The 22500-nt window shown below is 41.8% G+C and overlaps 1 protein-coding gene and 1 long non-coding RNA gene across 3 annotated transcripts in view; one reads left to right on the forward strand and one right to left on the reverse strand.

Annotated features, from left to right (window-relative positions):
• Nucleotides 1–22500, forward strand: part of FGD5 (FYVE, RhoGEF and PH domain containing 5) — a 1722626-nt gene that overhangs the window by 38183 nt on the left and 1661943 nt on the right. The gene's annotated exons all lie outside the window — the stretch shown is intronic.
• LOC122807667 lies at nucleotides 11542–17331 on the reverse strand. The gene is made up of 3 exons (XR_006365712.1): nucleotides 16852–17331; nucleotides 14203–14364; nucleotides 11542–11667 (listed from the first exon to the last, which is right to left on the reverse strand). It is a non-coding gene; the product is annotated as an uncharacterized LOC122807667 (long non-coding RNA).

A 22500-nucleotide genomic window follows, 5' to 3' on the forward strand; every position in this document is an offset into this window, starting at 1 on the left:
AATTTGGCAAAAGAAATGAACAACTGGTCTGATTGCCTATGACCAGCTGTCCTATGAAGGTAAAAACGAAGCTGCCTGTGAACATCCAAGGAATGCAGCTTGTATTCGCCTTTGTTTTGATACTTAGGGAAGAAAACAGGAAGGTTGATGGACTGATTAATGTTAACTTCCGAAGCTACTTTAGGAAGAAAGGAGGAATTGATCCTTAGGGACACCCGGTCCGGATGAAAAATCAAATAAAGCGGTTTCATGGACAAGGCCTGAAGCTCTGAAACTCTCTTAGCCGAAGTAATGGCTACCAAAAAAGCAGTCTTAAAGGACAAGTATTTAAGATCGACTGTGGCCGCAGGTTCGAAGGGGGGAGCGGTCAAGGCCTGAAGTACCAAGGAAAGATCCCATGGGGGAACCGTTTCTTTGACAGGGGGTCTGAGCAAAAAGGTGCCTTTTAGGAAGGTTTTGCATGAGACATAAGAGACCCTGAATCGTGTCCAACATGGTAATGAGATATGGCCACCAGCTGAACTTTGACCGTGGAACTACTGGCGCCATCATTAAAGAGAGTAGTAAGGAAATCTAGAACCAAAGGAAGGGAAACCGTGAAAGGATCTAGGCATTGCCGCTCTGCCCAAATGGAGAAACGCTTCAATTTACTGCGGTAATTTTTTCTGGTAGAGGGCTACCAGAATGGCCTTAACTGGGGACGAGATACCGGGAGTCCTGATTAGGAGTGGAACTGGAGCAGCCAAGCAGTCAACTTCAGGTTGTCCAGGTTTGGAGTTGGCAGGTTCGACGGGTGTGATATCAGATCCGGAATGGGATCTAGAATCCAAGGTGGATTCACTGAATGAGACCTTAGGTAAGGGAACCAGATCTGTCGAGGCCAGAATGGGGCAATGAGGATCATTCTGCACCCCAACCGAGAGGCTTTCTGAAGTACTTGTAGCATCAGAGGTAGAGGGGGTATGCGTAAAGAAGACCGGGAGGCCAAGCATGCACCAGAGCGTCTCTCGGAGAATCCCCTGGAGGGGGGATTAGAGCGAAAAAATTGTCACACTTGGCGTTTAAAGGAGAAGCAAAGAGATCGCAACAGGGAGTCCCCCACTGTGCGAAGATATGTTTCGCTACTTGAGAATTGAGAGACCACTCGTACAGGGAGAGAATGGTGCGACTGAGCTTGTCCGCTAGGATGTTGGTCCGACCCGGAATATGCGTTGCGATGAGAAAGCGGTTGGTGGAGATCGCCCATTCCCACACTCTCATGGCTTCTTGACATAAAGGGTAAGACCTGGTTTCCCCCTGTTTGTTGATGGACCAGACCACCGACATGTTGTCTGATTGAATCGCAATTGTTCCCAGGGGAAGGAGGGCCTGAAGTGCTCACAATGCCAAGAGCACCGCCCTCATTTCCAGAACATTGATATGCAGGGAGGTCTCTGAATCGCTCCACGTGCCTTGGACCATCCGGCCCGCAAAATGCCCCCCCACCCGAGGCGGGAAGTGTCCGTGGTCACCGTGGCGAGAGTGGGAGATGCACAAAAGGGGCGGCCCCTGTGGAGGTCCGGAGAATGGAGCCACCACAAGAGAGACCGCTTGCAAGCCTTGTTGATTGCAATGGGATGATACAGGGGGAGGGAGAGAAATGACCATTGCACCTGAAGTGTCCATTGAAGCACCCGCATGTTCAAGCAGGCATGCGGAAGAAGAGTAATCGCTGCTGCCATAGACCCTAGCGCCCTCAGGATCAATTCCACAGGTGTTGAGCTGGAGTGAAGGATGGCCCGCACCTGGAGTCGCAGATTCCGAACCCTGTCGGTTGTGAGAAAGGCTCTTAAATTTCTCGTGTCTAACCTGGCTCCTATAAATTCTATTGTTTGAGTAGGGACCAGATTGGACTTTACTATGTTTACTGTGATTTTATTTATTTATTTTTATTTTATTTTACATTTGTTGACCGGGCTAGTCTAACTGGATATATGTCCATTTTCAGTAGAGGCCCGAGGAGAAAAGCTCCGAGACAATAACAAGGACAGAAACAAAGAAACATTTATACAAAAATAGTACAAGTAATAATTTTTTAGTTTTTTTAACAGCCAAAAAGAAAAAGTTCTAGTTCAGTTTCAGTAAGCAAAAAAAATATACAGAAAGTCATAATGGGGAGATACAAAAAAAAGAGAGCAAGAAGTATTTAAACTTGCCATATAAAGAAGGTAGAGGAGTTTCAGTAAAAGAAATCAAGTTTGAGAGTTAGAGTTAGAAAGAGGAGAAAATAAGTATCAGTCAGGCTGAGAGCAGGGGCAAAGCCATTTGGTTTTCATGAAGTTTTTCAGCTGATTCTTGAAAGGTTGGTGGAAGTAAGGGATGTGATCTCAGTTGGAAGTTTGTTCCAGGAATTGCCAACTGCATTTGAGAATAGGCAGTCTCCAGCTTTGTTAAAGGATTTGGTAGTGGCTACTTGTAGTTTTAGCTGATCTTAGGGTAGGAAGGTTTTATAAGAATTTACTAGGTTACATAGTATGGGAGTGTTTGAAGGATGATGTAAAATCTTGTGAATAAAAATAAGTTGCTGGTAAACTAGTTGGTTTTGTACTTCCAGCCATCCGAGATGTCTAAGGTTAAGGCAGTGGTGAGTACGGAAAGGGGTACCAGTGGCAAATTTAGCTATGTTGTTGTAGGTGGTTGCTAGCTTATTTAGATTAGTTCTGGATAGGTTGGTATATATAGGTGAGGCATAGAGTAGGGTGGAAATAAGGTGGGTTTGGGAAATAGAGATCTTTGCTGATTCTGTAAGGAATGGTCTGATTCTGTAGAGGAATCCCAGTTTTCTATTTACTGATTTAATAGTAGCGTTAATATGTGAGTCGAAGGTAAGATGGTTATCTATTAATACACCGAGGAGTTTGGTGGTGGTTTCAGGTGCTATTTCTGTGCCATTTTTGATTTTACTGTGAGATTGATAGAGGGGATTTCTGTGTGGGAGTAAATAGAAGTAATTTAGTTTTTTTAGGGTTCAGGAGGAGACAACGTTGATGGAACCAGTTTTCCACTAAAGTAAAGACAGTTTGTGTGTTAGCCTGTAATTCAGCAGGGGATGATGCGGCACATACCAGAGTTGAATCGTCAGCATATTGTATGCATGTAGTTTGTGGAAGGGAAGTTTTAGATCATTAATGAAAATTGTGAAAAGGAGAGGTCCAAGAATAGATCCTTGAGGGACTCCAAGGGTGATAGGGAGCTGAGAAGATAGATTGTTTTCCCAGAGGACTGCTTGTTTCCTGTTTTCAAGGTAGGATTGGAACCATTTTACTAGTTGCTGATCAAGGGAAAGTGATTCAAGTATATTTAATAGTATTTGGTGGTTAACCATATCAAAGGCCTTTGAGAGATCTATAAAAAGAGCAGAAGATAGTAGGTTAGTATTCTTGTTTTTATTAATGCTATCTGTAAAGGATAGAAGAGCTGTTGTGGTACTGTGGTGAGGCCTGAAACCATGTTGGCAGTCAACTAGAAGGTTGTTTTGTAGGAGATACTGAAGTAATTGCCGATGGATGCATCTCCATAATCTTTGCAATGGGGAGAGAAGGGCTATTGAAAGTTAGATAATTCATTTGAGGTACCTCCCTTATGCAGAGGGATGATATGGGAGATTTTCCAGATAGATGGGACATAAGATTCAGAGATGGTTCTGTTTATTAGGATAGAAATAGGGTAGGCAAGTGCACCAGCTGCGACTTGCAGGAATTCAGCTGGTAGCAGGTCAGCTGATGGTGTACATGGTTTTAGTTTAAGAAGCAAGGAGTGTATCAAAGATGTTGGTACAGGTTGAAGGTTAAAAGGCTGGGGTAATTTGGTTGGTGAGGGAAATGTAGTGGTGGAGGAAGGTGGTAAGGTGGTTGCTAGTGCTTGGACTGTTTCAGAGAAATAATTATTAAAGGTGTTGGCTATGTGGCTGGGTGAGGTTTAGGTGAGGTTTGGGGGGTAGGTGTTTTGGACTGTCCTGGGTGGAGTAATTTGTTGATACCTGACCAAAACTTTTGCGGATTATTTTGTTGGTTTTGTTGGAATTTGAGGTAGAAGTTTTTTGTCAAGGATTATGGATTTTTTGTGGAATTAAATTTGTCTAAAGTTTAGGTGATCTATTGGGTTTTAGTTTTCTCCATTTCGACCAGAATTTGTTCCTTAGTTGTATGTTTAGCCTTGTGTCCTTAGATAGCCAGGGGGCTGGTTTATTTTTTGTTCTGACAGTACAGGTGGGAGCATGTTGCTCAAGGATCTGCAAGAATGTTTCGTTAAAGTGTGAAATGGCTTTGTCAAGAGGTAGGTATTTTAGGGGTGACCAGTTGCAAGCTTTAAGCTCAGCTTGAAAATTACTTGGGTTGAATTTTTTTTTGTTTCTGGTCGTTCTAAAAGCTATTGGATTATGAATGTTAGTCTTTGCCTAGTGATGTAGGTAAGAGAATGGTCACTAATGTTGTCAGGAGTATACCTGTTTGATAAAGATGGGGGTCCTTATTTACTAGAATCCAATCTAAGGTAGTTTGTTTTTTGTTAGGTTTGTGGATCCTGGTTGGGAAGGTAATGGTTTGGTGGAAGCCAAAGAGGTTTATATGTGTAGTGGGAGTGGGAGATGTACAGCTATTCCAATCAATATTAAAGTCACCAAGGAGTATGGTTTCTTGTGGCAGGGATATTGAAAGCCAGTTTAGGGTATTTTCGAGAGTACTAATATTGTTCCCAGGGGGGATGTAAGAGCAGATAATGTATATAGATTTTTTTGCATTAATTTGGAGCTTTGAGGTTAAGATTTCAGAGTTATTAGGAGGAGGAGGTTGCATCTCTAATGATGTAATGTTCAGTTCAGATTTGAACAATATTGCTACTCCACCTCCCTTTTTATTTATACGGTCTAGTCTGAGAATGTTATAGCCTGGTGGGACAATGTCATTATCTTTTGTTGTAGGTTTAAGCCATGTTTCAGTAAGGCATAAGATGTCAAAGGAATAGATGTCTAATAGGGCATGTAGTTGGGTTATTTTGTTATTAACACTTCTTATATTGAGTTGACCTATAAGTAGAGTACGGGCTTTTTAGGACATTTAGGGGAGTGGAAGTAGGGGCTAATAGAGTATTTGGGATGGTGAGATTAGGACCAGGGTTTGGGTGAATGTCACCGTGAAGAAGTAAGCAGATTTGAGGGTTAAGTGATAGTTTAAACAATTTATAAAGAGAGCTGTCCTTTTTATTTGTAGGTATTTAATATGGGTTAGTCTATGAAACTGTGGTAGAATGAAGGATGAATAGGATGTTATGTTACAGTGTGTAAGAGAGGTGCTAGTAGAGAAAGGGTGAGTCTGTCTTGGGAGATGATAAAATGTAGCAAAGGATGAGAATTCATAGGAAGTAAGGCAATGAGTTGTAAGTAATAAGGTGAGCCCAATGGATAAGAAAAGAATGTTGGGGAAAAAAGGTTGATGATGATTATACATAGTTAGAGGTGTAGGAGGTTTGGCTAAAAATAAAGAAAAAGACAATTTAAAGTGTAGTCATGATATGTGGAGTGCTTAGGGAAAATAGGTAAGAGTGGGTGTGGAAGGTAAGGCTAAGTAAATGGTGAACAGGTGTGTTAATTGTTATGAAGTTTCGGAAGAGAGGTAATTGGTAGATTAGGGCTGAGGGTGTGGTTAGGGAAGTATAAGGTTGAGTGCACTGGGGGTGGGTGGGATTTGGGGGTAGGGTAGGGGCGGAGTGAGCGGGTAGAGACAAGATGAGTGTTTGGCATCCAGTGAGAAAACAATCAGTCAGAGAAATGCTTAGCTAGAGGGAGAGATAAGTGTACTGGTCTGAAGAGCCAAGAAAAAGCTATAGTGGTGGCAGTAAGAGAGGCAGACAGTTTTCTAAAAGTGAGAGGAAAGATCTAGGCAGGCGAAAGGCCTTAAGGAGGTGTAAGGAAAAAGATAACTAAGAGATTCCTATATGTCTGGAAAGAAAAAAGTCTCTGTAGGGAGACAAAAATTGCAGGCAGTACTATACAGGAGTGAAACGGCAGATGGTAGAGAGGGGGATAGGCTGCTGGCTAACCTAGGTTTGGAAGTGTATCTTAGTCTGCTAGCAAGTATTAATTACTATAAACACATAGTAGTCAGGTTTGTAGGAAAAATTACATACTTTCAGACTTCCTTTCTTGGAAGGTACAGAGATTTGAGGTAGATTAGTTGAGGCAGTAAGAGAGTAATTACTGGGTTCCTTTACTTCAGGCAGTGTAATTTGCTTCCTAGTTCAGGATATGCAAGGTTGAGGAGTGTGAAACGTTTGGATAGAGAGAAGGAGCTGTAGTGAAAATAAAAATCATTCATTTAGAAAAACAAAAAGAAAAAGCAGGGAAGTGTTAGGCAATAAGCAAAACAAATAATATCAATGTAGACACCTTAATCAAGTATATACATATATCATACCGTAACAGGCTGGGAATAATTTGCTGTAGTAACAAGGTCCTCCGAAATACAACAAGAATCTAAGTAGGAACACTAGAGAAACCATACTATGCCTTGGGTTGCCATAAACAACAATAAAGTAAAACAGTATGAGCCTATTTACAGTTGAACAGTTGGAAATCCAAAGTAAAAAGTCCAAAAGAAACAGTGGTTCAACTAATTGCAGAAAAAAAATCAGTGGAACACACAAATATTATCTGCAGTCAGGTCGCATTGCCCAGTACATAATAGCATACAGATAAACAAGCAGAGACCGTGCAGGTTTAAAGTTTGGCAATTCTTATCAAAACGGTACTGTAAAATACAAGTATAAATGCTGTTTCTAACAGCTGTTTTTCTGATGTGGTTAGACAATGCTATCAATTAACTGTTAAACCATCACATACGAGGTGTTTTAAGAGTACTGCGCATTCATTGGGCGGGAAAAAAGATAGTCGCCAAATGCAGCAGACTTTGGATGGGTCCAAATAGACCAGGGATAGTTAATTCTACAAAAAAAATCAATATAAGCCCATATATTCTGGATGCCAAGTGTGCAGGGTAATTCCTTATTCCAAGATGTGCTAAGCACTCGTAACTATGACCATGAAATCAACCTGAAACGCTGGAATACATAGTGATAATTACATATGGAATACTCCTCCAGCTAGGGGAGCTCTAAACTCTAAAACGCTTAACTCAATTAAATCATTTACTAGGTATGAAATATAAACGTCGCTAGATCTAGCCAGCTACAATAAGTCTAAGTACAATTCCTAAATCTTAAATTGCAAGGGGTACCTTGTTTTCCTAAGCCTTCCTTGGGGAGAAGGAAAAAAAGTAACTCAATAGCCGCCAAAGGCTACACAAAACCATTAGGTGGAATATTTTAAAATTCCTAGACCCAATTAAGCCTAAAATAGAGACCAAACATCACCTTTCCTAAGGAGTGTAGTACAATTAAGCATGAAAGTTTAACTACGAGATACTACCTGCATAACCGCTAGTAACTCCACGTTGACGAGTAGAGCAAAAAATATACTCGTGGTTCTAAGTAGTGCACCAACACGCAGCAACCATAAAAGTATATTACAGTCACTTGTAACATCAGGTATATATTTAAAACTATAACCGCTTTCCTGGGCAGCTGTTACATGTTAGTTTGTAGGTCTATTCACTATAAGGTAAGCCGGCTTATTAAAATAGGGCTGAAATCACAAGTAAAAAACAGTAAATAACTCAAGAGTAAGGTCGCTAGACCCAGCACGCTAGAAAATAGCAATAACACTTAATTTAGCAGCTAATGCTAACAGTATTAGGGTTTAACTATGTGGTAAATATCTGGAGTAGTATTACTTGCTGTACAAGACTCCGTGCTGTTAATGCAGTTGAGAATGTACGCTAATGATTTATAAACGCAGTAGAAACAGTTACATCAACTACCAGGTATTTAGCAGGAGATCAGTAATCGTAACACAACAAGTTTGTTGGAACTACAGTTCAGGATACATTTCATTTGCTCCAGAGTGAAACAATTAATACAATCAAAGAAAAAAGACAGTCACATTTATACTCACAGCAGTAGTCCACTAGAACCGGGGTGTACAGCAGCCAAGGGAAGATGCCGATACTAAGGGATGGCCACGAAGGGCAACAGTATATAAGGGGCTAAAAGGGATGTGAGGTCATGAAGTGAGGAGGGAGGTGGGATCAATTGCAGGTAAGGGGAGGGATTACTAGTATATGCAGGTAGAGTAGGTGGGGCAAGACTGATTACAGTGGAAGTTAGACTAAGTATCAGGAAAATAGAGTGATGCTAGAGGAAGGAGTAAGGAGTGATATAGATAGTGCTCTATGTAAAGGTTAACTGAGCAAGACAGAAAGTATAGGATAGATAAAAGATGTAGGTAATGCAAAGAAGACAGAAAAAAAGAGTTAGGGTCAAGAAATAAAACACATACCAGATAGAGACAAGATGAGTGTTTGGCATCCAGTGAGAAAACAATCAGTCAGAGAAATGCTTAGCTAGAGGGAGAGATAAGTGTACTGGTCTGAAGAGCCAAGAAAAAGCTATAGTGGTGGCAGTAAGAGAGGCAGACAGTTTTCTAAAAGTGAGAGGGGAAAGATCTAGGCAGGGCGAAAGGCCTTAAGGAGGTGTAAGGAAAAAGATAACTAAGAGATTCCTATATGTCTGGAAAGAAAAAAGTCTCTGTAGGGAGACACAAAAATTGCAGGCAGTACTATACAGGGTGAGCGGTGCGGCAGATGGTAGAGAGGGATAGGCTGCTGGCTAACCTAGGTTTGGAAGTGTATCTTAGTCTGCTAGCAAGTATTAATTACTATAAACACATAGTAGTCAGGTTTGTAGGAAAAATTACATACTTTCAGACTTCCTTTCTTGGAAGGTACAGAGATTTGAGGTAGATTAGTTGAGGCAGTAAGAGAGTAATTACTGGGTTCCTTTACTTCAGGCAGTGTAATTTGCTTCCTAGTTCAGGATATGCAAGGTTGAGGAGTGTGAAACGTTTGGATAGAGAGAAGGAGCTGTAGTGAAAATAAAAATCATTCATTTAGAAAAACAAAAGAAAAAGCAGGGAAGTGTTAGGCAATAAGCAAAACAAATAATATCAATGTAGACACCTTAATCAAGTATATACATATATCATACCGTAACAGGCTGGGAATAATTTGCTGTAGTAACAAGGTCCTCGAAATACAACAAGAATCTAAGTAGGAACACTAGAGAAACCATACTATGCCTTGGGTTGCCATAAACAACAATAAAGTAAAACAGTATGAGCCTATTTACAGTTGAACAGTTGGAAATCCAAAGTAAAAGTCCAAAAGAAACAGTGGTTCAACTAATTGCAGAAAAAAAATCAGTGGAACACACAAATATTATCTGCAGTCAGGTCGCATTGCCCAGTACATAATAGCATACAGATAAACAAGCAGAGACCGTGCAGGTTTAAAGTTTGGCAATTCTTATCAAAACGGTACTGTAAAATACAAGTATAAATGCTGTTTCTAACAGCTGTTTTTCTGATGTGGTTAGACAATGCTATCAATTAACTGTTAAACCATCACATACGAGGTGTTTTAAGAGTACTGCGCATTCATTGGGCGGGAAAAAAGATAGTCGCCAAATGCAGCAGACTTTGGATGGGTCCAAAACGCCATAGACCAGGGATAGTTAATTCTACAAAAAAAATCAATATAAGCCCATATATTCTGGATGCCAAGTGTGCAGGGTAATTCCTTATTCCAAGATGTGCTAAGCACTCGTAACTATGACCATGAAATCAACCTGAAACGCTGGAATACATAGTGATAATTACATATGGAATACTCCTCCAGCTAGGGGAGCTCTAAACTCTAAAACGCTTAACTCAATTAAATCATTTACTAGGTATGAAATATAAAGATGGCTAGATCTAGCAGCTACAATAAGTCTAAGTACAATTCCTAAATCTTAAATTGCAAGGGGTACCTTGTTTTCCTAAGCCTTCCTTGGGGAGAAGGAAAAAAAGTAACTCAATAAAAGGCTACAAAACCATTAGGTGGAATATTTTAAAATTCCTAGACCCAATTAAGCCTAAAATAGAGACCAAACATCACCTTTCCTAAGCAGTGTAGTACAATTAAGCATCAAAGTTTAAAGATACTACCTGCATAACCGCTAGTAACTCCATTGACTTGATAGAGCAAAAATATAGTGGTTCTAAGTCACGCAGCAGCCATAAAAGTATATTACAGTCACTTGTAACATCAGGTATATATTTAAAACTATAACCGCTTTCCTGGGCAGCTGTTACATGTTAGTTTGTAGGTCTATTCACTATAAGGTAAGCCTTATTAAAATAGGGCTGAAATCACAAGTAAAAAACAGTAAATAACTCAAGAGTAAGGTCGCTAGACCCAGCACGCTAGAAAATAGCAATAACACTTAATTTAGCAGCTAATGCTAACAGTATTAGGGTTTAACTATGTGGTAAATATCTGGAGTAGTATTACTTGCTGTACAAGACTCCGTGCTGTTAATGCAGTTGAGAATGTACGCTAATGATTTATAAACGCAGTAGAAACAGTTACATCAACTACCAGGTATTTAGCAGGAGATCAGTAATCGTAACACAACAAGTTTGTTGGAACTACAGTTCAGGATACATTTCATTTGCTCCAGAGTGAAACAATTAATACAATCAAAGAAAAAAGACAGTCACATTTATACTCACAGCAGTAGTCCACTAGAACCCGGGGTGTACAGCAGCCAAGGGAAGATGCCGATACTAAGGGATGGCGCCACGAAGGGCAACAGTATATAAGGGGCTAAAAGGGATGTGAGGTCATGAAGTGAGGAGGGAGGGGAGTGGGATCAATTGCAGGTAAGGGGGAGGGGATTACTAGTATATGCAGGTAGAGTAGGTGGGGCAAGACTGATTACAGTGTAAGTTAGACTAAGTATCAGGAAAATAGAGTGATGCTAGAGGAAGGAGTAAGGAGTGATATAGATAGTGCTCTATGTAAAGGTTAACTGAGCAAGACAGAAAGTATAGGATAGATAAAAGATGTAGGTAATGCAAAGAAGACAGAAAAAAAGAGTTAGGGTCAAGAAATAAAACACATACCAGATAGAGACAAGATGAGTGTTTGGCATCCAGTGAGAAAACAATCAGTCAGAGAAATGCTTAGCTAGAGGGAGAGATAAGTGTACTGGTCTGAAGAGCCAAGAAAAAGCTATAGTGGTGGCAGTAAGAGGCAGACAGTTTTCTAAAAGTGAGAGGAAAGATCTAGGCAGGAAAGGCCTTAAGGAGGTGTAAGGAAAAAGATAACTAAGAGATTCCTATATGTCTGGAAAGAAAAAAGTCTCTGTAGGGAGACACAAAATTGCAGGCAGTACTATACAGGAGTGAAACGGCAGATGGTAGAGAGGGGATAGGCTGCTGGCTAACCTAGGTTTGGAAGTGTATCTTAGTCTGCTAGCAAGTATTAATTACTATAAACACATAGTAGTCAGGTTTGTAGGAAAATTACATACTTTCAGTCTTCCTTTCTTGGAAGGTACAGAGATTTGAGGTAGATTAGTTGAGGCAGTAAGAGAGTAATTACTGGGTTCCTTTACTTCAGGCAGTGTAATTTGCTTCCTAGTTCAGGATATGCAAGGTTGAGGAGTGTGAAACGTTTGGATAGAGAGAAGGAGCTGTAGTGAAAATAAAAATCATTCATTTAGAAAACAAAAAGAAAAAGCAGGGAAGTGTTAGGCAATAAGCAAAACAAATAATATCAATGTAGACACCTTAATCAAGTATATACATATATCATACCGTAACAGGCTGGGAATAATTTGCTGTAGTAACAAGGTCCTCCGAAATACAACAAGAATCTAAGTAGGAACACTAGAGAAACCATACTATGCCTTGGGTTGCCATAAACAACAATAAAGTAAAACAGTATGAGCCTATTTACAGTTGAACAGTTGGAAATCCAAAGTAAAAGTCCAAAAGAAACAGTGGTTCAACTAATTGCAGAAAAAAAATCAGTGGAACACACAAATATTATCTGCAGTCAGGTCGCATTGCCCAGTACATAATAGCATACAGATAAACAAGCAGAGACCGTGCAGGTTTAAAGTTTGGCAATTCTTAACACAGCGGTACTGTAAAATACAAGTATAAATGCTGTTTCTAACAGCTGTTTTTCTGATGTGGTTAGACAATGCTATCAATTAACTGTTAAACCATCACATACGAGGTGTTTTAAGAGTACTGCGCATTCATTGGCGGAAAAAGATAGTCGCCAAATGCAGCAGACTTTGGATGGGTCCAAAACGCCATAGACCAGGGATAGTTAATTCTACAAAAAAAATCAATATAAGCCCATATATTCTGGATGCCAAGTGTGCAGGGTAATTCCTTATTCCAAGATGTGCTAAGCACTCGTAACTATGACCATGAAATCAACCTGAAACGCTGGAATACATAGTGATAATTACATATGGAATACTCCTCCAGCTAGGGGAGCTCTAAACTCTAAAACGCTTAACTCAATTAAATCATTTACTAGGTATGAAATATAAACGTCGCTAGATCTAGCCAGCTACAATAAGTCTAAGTACAATTCCTAAATCTTAAATTGCAAGGGTACCTTGTTTTCCTAAGCCTTCCTTGGGGAGAAGGAAAAGTAACTCAATAGCCGCCAAAGGCTACGTACGCACAAAACCATTAGGTGGAATATTTTAAAATTCCTAGACCCAATTAAGCCTAAAATAGAGACCAAACATCACCTTTCCTAAGGAGTGTAGTACAATTAAGCATGAAAGTTTAACCACGAGATACTACCTGCATAACCCAAAACGCTAGTAACTCCCTGAAACAAGGTTGATGAAAGTAAAAAAAAAAATATACTCGTGGTTCTAAGTAGTGCACAGCAGCCATAAAAGTATATTACAGTCACTTGTAACATCAGGTATATATTTAAAACTATAACCGCTTTCCTGGGCAGCTGTTACATGTTAGTTTGTAGGTCTATTCACTATAAGGTAAGCCGGCTTATTAAAATAGGGCTGAAATCACAAGTAAAAAACAGTAAATAACTCAAGAGTAAGGTCGCTAGACCCAGCACGCTAGAAAATAGCAATAACACTTAATTTAGCAGCTAATGCTAACAGTATTAGGGTTTAACTATGTGGTAAATATCTGGAGTAGTATTACTTGCTGTACAAGACTCCGTGCTGTTAATGCAGTTGAGAATGTACGCTAATGATTTATAAGCAGTAGAAACAGTTACATCAACTACCAGGTATTTAGCAGGAGATCAGTAATCGTAACACAACAAGTTTGTTGGAACTACAGTTCAGGATACATTTCATTTGCTCCAGAGTGAAACAATTAATACAATCAAAGAAAAAAGACAGTCACATTTATACTCACAGCAGTAGTCCACTAGAACCGGGGTGTACAGCAGCCAAGGGAAGATGCCGATACTAAGGGATGGCGCCACGAAGGGCAACAGTATATAAGGGGCTAAAAGGGATGTGAGGTCATGAAGTGAGGTGGGAGGTGGGATCAATTGCAGGTAAGGGGAGGGGATTACTAGTATATGCAGGTAGAGTAGGTGGGGCAAGACTGATTACAGTGTAAGTTAGACTAAGTATCAGGAAAATAGAGTGATGCTAGAGGAAGGAGTAAGGAGTGATATAGATAGTGCTCTATGTAAAGGTTAACTGAGCAAGACAGAAAGTATAGGATAGATAAAAGATGTAGGTAATGCAAAGAAGACAGAAAAAGAGTTAGGGTCAAGAAATAAAACACATACCAGATAGAGACAAGATGAGTGTTTGGCATCCAGTGAGAAAACAATCAGTCAGAGAAATGCTTAGCTAGAGGGAGAGATAAGTGTACTGGTCTGAAGAGCCAAGAAAAAGCTATAGTGGTGGCAGTAAGAGAGGCAGACAGTTTTCTAAAAGTGAGAGGGGAAAGATCTAGGCAGGGCGAAAGGCCTTAAGGAGGTGTAAGGAAAAAGATAACTAAGAGATTCCTATATGTCTGGAAAGAAAAAAGTCTCTGTAGGGAGACACAAAAATTGCAGGCAGTACTATACAGGGAGTGAAACGGCAGATGGTAGAGAGGGGGATAGGCTGCTGGCTAACCTAGGTTTGGAAGTGTATCTTAGTCTGCTAGCAAGTATTAATTACTATAAACACATAGTAGTCAGGTTTGTAGGAAAAATTACATACTTTCAGACTTCCTTTCTTGGAAGGTACAGAGATTTGAGGTAGATTAGTTGAGGCAGTAAGAGAGTAATTACTGGGTTCCTTTACTTCAGGCAGTGTAATTTGCTTCCTAGTTCAGGATATGCAAGGTTGAGGAGTGTGAAACGTTTGGATAGAGAGAAGGAGCTGTAGTGAAAATAAAATCATTCATTTAGAAAAACAAAAAGAAAAAGCAGGGAAGTGTTAGGCAATAAGCAAAACAAATAATATCAATGTAGACACCTTAATCAAGTATATACATATATCATACCGTAACAGGCTGGGAATAATTTGCTGTAGTAACAAGGTCCTCCGAAATACAACAAGAATCTAAGTAGGAACACTAGAGAAACCATACTATGCCTTGGGTTGCCATAAACAACAATAAAGTAAAACAGTATGAGCCTATTTACAGTTGAACAGTTGGAAATCCAAAGTAAAAAGTCCAAAAGAAACAGTGGTTCAACTAATTGCAGAAAAAAAATCAGTGGAACACACAAATATTATCTGCAGTCAGGTCGCATTGCCCAGTACATAATAGCATACAGATAAACAAGCAGAGACCGTGCAGGTTTAAAGTTTGGCAATTCTTATCAAACGGTACTGTAAAATACAAGTATAAATGCTGTTTCTAACAGCTGTTTTCTGATGTGGTTAGACAATGCTATCAATTAACTGTTAAACCATCACATACGAGGTGTTTTAAGAGTACTGCGCATTCATTGAAGGGAAAAAGATAGTCGCCAAATGCAGCAGACTTTGGATGGGTCCAAAACGCCATAGACCAGGGATAGTTAATTCTACAAAAAAAATCAATATAAGCCCATATATTCTGGATGCCAAGTGTGCAGGGTAATTCCTTATTCCAAGATGTGCTAAGCACTCGTAACTATGACCATGAAATCAACCTGAAACGCTGGAATACATAGTGATAATTACATATGGAATACTCCTCCAGCTAGGGGAGCTCTAAACTCTAAAACGCTTAACTCAATTAAATCATTTACTAGGTATGAAATATATAGATCTAGCCAGCTACAATAAGTCTAAGTACAATTCCTAAATCTTAAATTGCAAGGGGTACCTTGTTTTCCTAAGCCTTCCTTGGGAGAAGGAAAAAAGTAACTCAATAGCCGCCAAAGGCTACACAAAACCATTAGGTGGAATATTTTAAAATTCCTAGACCCAATTAAGCCTAAAATAGAGACCAAACATCACCTTTCCTAAGGAGTGTAGTACAATTAAGCATGAAAGTTTAACTACGAGATACTACCTGCATAACCCAAAAAGTAACTCCAGTTGACATGTAGAGCAAAAAAATATACTCGTGGTTCTAAGTAGTGCACCAATAATTTGTGGCAGCCATAAAAGTATATTACAGTCACTTGTAACATCAGGTATATATTTAAAACTATAACTTTCCTGGGCAGCTGTTACATGTTAGTTTGTAGGTCTATTCACTATAAGGTTATTAAAATAGGGCTGAAATCACAAGTAAAAACAGTAAATAACTCAAGAGTATAGACCCAGCACGCTAGAAAATAGCAATAACACTTAATTTAGCAGCTAATGCTAACAGTATTAGGGTTTAACTATGTGGTAAATATCTGGAGTAGTATTACTTGCTGTACAAGACTCCGTGCTGTTAATGCAGTTGAGAATGTACGCTAATGATTTATAAGCGCAGTAGAAACAGTTACATCAACTACCAGGTATTTAGCAGGAGATCAGTAATCGTAACACAACAAGTTTGTTGGAACTACAGTTCAGGATACATTTCATTTGCTCCAGAGTGAAACAATTAATACAATCAAAGAAAAGACAGTCACATTTATACTCACAGCAGTAGTCCACTAGAACCGGGGTGTACAGCAGCCAAGGGAAGATGCCGATAATAAGGGATGGTCCTAAGGGCAACAGTATATAAGGGGCTAAAAGGGATGTGAGGTCATGAAGTGAGGAGGGAGGGAGTGGGATCAATTGCAGGTAAGGGAGGGATTACTAGTATATGCAGGTAGAGTAGGTGGGGCAAGACTGATTACAGTGTAAGTTAGACTAAGTATCAGGAAAATAGAGTGATGCTAGAGGAAGGAGTAAGGAGTGATATAGATAGTGCTCTATGTAAAGGTTAACTGAGCAAGACAGAAAGTATAGGATAGATAAAAGATGTAGGTAATGCAAAGAAGACAGAAAAAGAGTTAGGGTCAAGAAATAAAACACATACCAGATAGAGACAAGATGAGTGTTTGGCATCAAGTGAGAAAACAATCAGTCAGAGAAATGCTTAGCTAGAGGGAGAGATAAGTGTACTGGTCTGAAGAGCCAAGAAAAAGCTATAGTGGTGGCAGTAAGAGAGGCAGACAGTTTTCTAAAAGTGAGAGGGAAAGATCTAGGCAAAGGCCTTAAGGAGGTGTAAGGAAAAAGATAACTAAGAGATTCCTATATGTCTGGAAAGAAAAAAGTCTCTGTAGGGAGACACAAAAATTGCAGGCAGTACTATACAGGAGTGAAACGGCAGATGGTAGAGAGGGGGATAGGCTGCTGGCTAACCTAGGTTTGGAAGTGTATCTTAGTCTGCTAAGTATTAATTACTATAAACACATAGTAGTCAGGTTTGTAGGAAAAATTACATACTTTCAGACTTCCTTTCTTGGAAGGTACAGAGATTTGAGGTAGATTAGTTGAGGCAGTAAGAGAGTAATTACTGGGTTCCTTTACTTCAGGCAGTGTAATTTGCTTCCTAGTTCAGGATATGCAAGGTTGAGGAGTGTGAAACGTTTGGATAGAGAGAAGGAGTTTCAGACTTCCTTTCTTGGAAGGTACAGAGATTTGAGGTAGATTAGTTGAGGCAGTAAGAGAGTAATTACTGGGTTCCTTTACTTCAGGCAGTGTAATTTGCTTCCTAGTTCAGGATATGCAAGGTTGAGGAGTGTGAAACGTTTGGATAGAGAGAAGGAGTTTCAGACTTCCTTTCTTGGAAGGTACAGAGATTTGAGGTAGATTAGTTGAGGCAGTAAGAGAGTAATTACTGGGTTCCTTTACTTCAGGCAGTGTAATTTGCTTCCTAGTTCAGGATATGCAAGGTTGAGGAGTGTGAAACGTTTGGATAGAGAGAAGGAGAGCAGTAGTCCACTAGAACCCGGGGTGTACAGCAGCCAAGGGAAGATGCTTGGGAGCTAGACGAAGGAAGGAGTCTCTTGCCAAAGAGAGTAAACGCCTTGTTGGGGCGGTGAGAAGCCAGTCGTGTAGGTACGGAAAGACCTGCGCCCCCTGAAGCCTCAGGTGGGCCGCAACCACTGCTAACACTTTGGTGAACACCCTGGGGGCTGTGGTGAGACCAAAGGGAAGGACCCTGAACTGGTAGTGACTGGCTCCCAGCCGGAAGCGAAGAAACCTCCTGGATCGTCTGTCCATCAGAATGTGGTAGTACGCGTCCTTAAGGTCTATAGAGCACATCCAGTGATTCTCCCCTAGAAGGGGGAGGATGGACTGCAAAGTGACCATCCGGAACTTCTCTTTGGGAACTGACAGGTTCAACAGGGACAGGTCTAGAATGGGTCTTAGGTCCCCCGTCTTTTTTGGCACTAAAAAGAACCTGGAGTAGAACCCTGATCTGATCTTGTCTGGGGGGACGGGCTGGATGGCTCTTTTTCTCAGCAGATGGCCAATTTCTGCTGAAGCGGCCTCCCTCTGATCGGGTGGAACATCGGGGAGGATTTTTAACTTTGGGACATGAAGAAAGGGGATCTTGTAACCTCTGGATATAATCCGGAGTACCCAGCGGTCCGATGTAATGGAATCCCATGCCGCTAGGTGCTCCGAGAAACGTCCCCTGACTGCCTCCATAGTGGAGCAGTCAGGCAACCCCTCAGGGTTGCTGTGTGGGCCATTCAGAGAAAGGTTCCCTGGACCCAAAGTTCCTGGGAGCCCCTCTGCACCTAGGGCGGCGTCCTCCCTGTCTTCCTCTGCCGCGGAAAGACTGGTTGTCCGGAGCGGGTTGGGAATGCTGCGACTTCCGGAACCACATCTTCTTCTGGCCCTTTTGGTTCCTAGAGTAGGACCTCTGGGGCACAGAGAAGCGGACTCCGACGGCAGACAGCGTCTTCCCGTCCTTCTCGCTCTGAACTAAGGTATCGCGAACCATCTTGCCAAAAAGGGCAGAACCGTCAAAGGGGGCGTTCGCGAATGACGCCTTGAAGGGCTCCGTAAAATCGCAGTGGCGGAGCCAGGCCTGCCGTCTTGTGACTAGGCCTGCTCCCACAGCTCTAGCGGCTCCCTTGGTAGCATGGGAAAGTAACCACATAGAGGTGTTAGTCACAGAACGAAGAGTGGCCATACTGGTGGAGTGCAAGAGTTTGTCCTCCTCTGATATGGACTCTGGGGGGGATGCAGCGTATTCCTTGATAAGATCGCGCTGCATCCTAATGACGTGTGCCAAATAGTTGAGCGTCCTCACTGAGAAGGTCGCTGAACTAAAGATTTGCTTCCCCAAACGGTCCATCATCCGAGACTCCTTGCTCGGGGGATGGACTGAGGGACTCTCCTGGGTGAGTTCCCTCTTAGTGGCTGCTGCCGACAACATGGCATCTACTGGGGGTCCCTTGCTCCAGTGGGCACGGTCAGCAGGGGGGCTAAGGATCCTGTCGGGCCTCTTAGGGATTGGCTCCATGGTGTCCGGGTCCTTCCACGCCCTGGTGGTAATAAGGTCCACCAGGGGGTCGGCAGGAGGGGACACCCAAGAGGTAGATGGGCCCGCTTCAAATGCATCCAAGAACACTGACTCATCTGAGGAAGACTTTGGGGCAGACCACCCACCTCTAATCCGTAACATTTCCATGATGTCTCCAAAGGAGACATCCTCAGGGGGTGATTTTGGGGAGCCTTCCCCTTCCACCAAGTCAGTGTCTTCGGTCAAAGACTCGGGGGAGTCTATGTGCCTCCTCTTACACGAATGCTTGCGAGGTGCTTCCTCGGGGGGGCTGTCCGAGGAGCCCTCACCAGCAATGTCCAGAACCACAAGAACTGCTTGGGGCAGTAAAGCGGGCTGTCCCAGTGGCCGGGTGATGGAAGCCTGGCCCAGAGTAGATGGAGTGCGGGACGGAGCCGAAGCAAGGGCCGGGGGTCTGGATGCCCTCAACAGAGCCCTCTCCAGTACATCAAAAGCCGAGGGGGAGCCAGCCTCGACAATAGGATCTGAAAGTCGGCTCCCCCTCGGATCCGATGAGCGGATCGGAGCCGGCGCCGAGCCCCTCGGATCCGAGGGACCAGTGTGCTCCGACAAGGACGGCACCGAAGGCACACTGAGTCCCTCGGATCCGAAGCTCGGGCCAAGGCTCTGAGAGGTCGGATCCGACAGACTCGAGGGCAGGGTCAGATCCGAAGTACCCAGTACTGTCGGCACCGACCCACCCGCGGCTCCGAGGCTGCCCGGCTCCGGGCGCTTCGAACCCGGGTAGCGGGTCAGAGAAGGAGCAACGGGCTTAAAAAAGGGGGTCGAGCTCCCCCCCAGAGGGAGGCAGGAGCACTCCCATCTGCATCTGGGCCTGGATGAACTTTCGCATCATCCGGTCCAGATCAGTGTCGGAGAGGCTGTAAGTAGACCTCGACGAGGCTACCGAGGTAGGCCTTGAGTGCCGCCTCGATAGCCTCGAAGGCGGTCGGGTCTCCTCATCCTCAGGCTCCGGTGAAAAGCACGGTGACCGGAGCCATGGAGGGGGAGAGCCAGCAGCCAGAGAGGCCAGAGGAGAAGCCTGCTTAGCCGGCGGGGCTGAAACGGAGGTCTCGGCCCGCCGCTTGTGGTGCTTCTCTCTCCGGTCCTTTTTCCTGGCTTCCCTCTCCTCCAACCCTTTGGTGGGAGTTTGAATCCCGGGTGGAGGAGGGGGAGCAGGCAAGACAGGGACTGCCGAAGCAGTGACCACCAAGGGGGCGGGGGCCGAAGCCGAGTCTGGAGGCAAGAGTCCCGCCAAGACCAGCTTCGACCTCCACTCCTTCAATGCCCTGGGGTTGAACCCTGCACAGATAGAACACCCTGAAGTGAGGTGTTCAACCCCAAGGCATCGAACGCACCGAGTGTGGCCATCAGCAGGGGAAAGCTTATGGCCACACTCGGAACACTTTGAAAAAATAGCCTTTGGGGCCTCAGACATCACTATTTTTTTTTTTTTTTTTTTTTTTTTTTTTAAAAATAGTAATAATAAAATAAACTAAAACAGTCACACAAAGGCCCCAAAAAAAAAAAACACACACACACACACCAACTACGAACCAGCGAGGGGAGGGTAAAAACTATATTAAATTAACCCAAAAAATATATAAACAGAAGGGAAACCTATAACTTTCACACAACTAAAAAATTTTAAAAGTTTTAAAACCCTTTAATAAGAAATACTAAGACTTAGCTTTAGGAGCTCTGACGACCCAGCCTTCACCATGCGCGGCAAACTAGATCTGGGGTCATGTAGGGAGAGCAGGGTATTATGGGTGAGGGGAGGAGCTAGGAGCTCAGATCCATGGCTGGATAAACCATGCTGGTTCAGATCCAATATCGGATCTATACCCACAGGTTGCTGACAAATGAATTCTCCTACTTCAGATTCTATATTATGCTCACTCACTGGTTTATTTTTTTATTTGTTGTCTCCTCCCCTTCCTTGCCATCCTCTACCTACTGCTAGAAGTGGTGCCTCTGTTTTATGGTTTGACACATCTGACTTATCACACCACACTGGGGCCAAAACCAGACCTCTTCCAAGTTCTGGACACCCAGCTAGGAAAAATCTGTCCCTGTTGCTAAGTGATTTGAAAATTAGTATAAACTTAGCATAGGACCAAGATCACTGTTCAGTGTGTTAACTGTTTTACTCAAAGCTGAAAATAATCATTGAAAAACAAACACTAAACAAATAAAACCAAAATTATTCTGAACTTTGCAGTAATACAGCAAAGTTTATTTGAATATCTCATAATATGTGTCCTTTCATCCTAATGATATCATCAAACTGATGAAGATAAAATATCTTACTGTGAAAAATACACATTTACTTTAGTCAGAATCATTTTGTTTTTATTTGTTTAGTGTTTGTTTTTTAATGATTTTTTTTTTATCGTTGAAAAAAGCAGTTAGCAAAGTGAACAATGATCTTGGTCCTAAGATAATTCTATACTAATTTTAAACAATTGAGGAAAAACATGGCAAGGATCATTACACATGTATGGCTTATTCTACCTCAGTGTTACTGTGAACTTTGAGAATTAAGGCAAATTGCAGATATTCCCTAAGTCAAGAAGTGATGAAATGGTACAAGGCTGTGATGATGGGTATTACTAAAAGAAAAAGTAAATGTGGTATCCTTAGATTACATTCCACAGAATGCAGCAGTGAGTAGCAAAGCAGAAAATAAAGGAGAAATTCAGAGCAAATTTTTCTGCTGTAAAAATATTTATAAAGATACATATTAAATACATAAGCACAAGCTGTAGAAAAAAGCAGCCTTAGTGCTTCAAGGGAATATTACCTTTCCTGGAAACAGGACTATAGTTAAACTCCAATCTCAAGACAAATGCACATATCTAATGGCTCTGTTATTAAAGATTACAGTCTCTAGTTGAAATTAATTCTAAAGATATACTACAGTGCAACATGCTTTAGACTGCACCTGAACGCAAAACTCCAAAGCAATTCCTAACAGAAAATTCAGATCACTTTTTATTGTTCAATGTTTTATTTTTGGGGGCTGCCGTATTTCCTATGATAAATGCAATTCAGTGAGTAACATTTGCTACAAGGAGGAAGCTCTAGATCCTGCTGAGAAAGGAAGTTTTGGTTTGGCATGTACCCAACCCTATGAAAGTTTGTGAATCTGATTATCATGTCATGTTACTGCTCTGTCACTACAGCAGGACCTTTTAACATAATTATCTGATGTGTAGTGTGCACAACTTTTGTTGTTTTCATCACTAACATGAACAAAACACTAGTAACTGAAACCTCGGGTTTGCATTAGATCCTACAGGACGTTCTTCTTCTAACAGAAGGTACTTACTGTTAATGGGTTCATACTAACATTTCACCCTGCTTGACAGAATGAAAAACATGTCTTGGTGTCAAAACACACCTTTGTAATCCGAAGACAGAAACATGTCAAGAAACTGGAAATAATGCTTAATGTGTATGTGGGGAGATGGCAAGTTAAGTGGGAATTCTTAATCCATCCATCTATCCTCAACCCCCTTTCCCATTTTTGCACATGTGGTTGGGGTGTCACCTCAACAGTAACAATCATC

The sequence above is a fragment of the Protopterus annectens genome, chromosome 7.part1 (genome assembly GCF_019279795.1).
Source record: "Protopterus annectens isolate FY-2018-M chromosome 7.part1, PAN1.0, whole genome shotgun sequence".
NCBI classification, from domain to species: Eukaryota; Metazoa; Chordata; order Ceratodontiformes; family Protopteridae; genus Protopterus; species Protopterus annectens.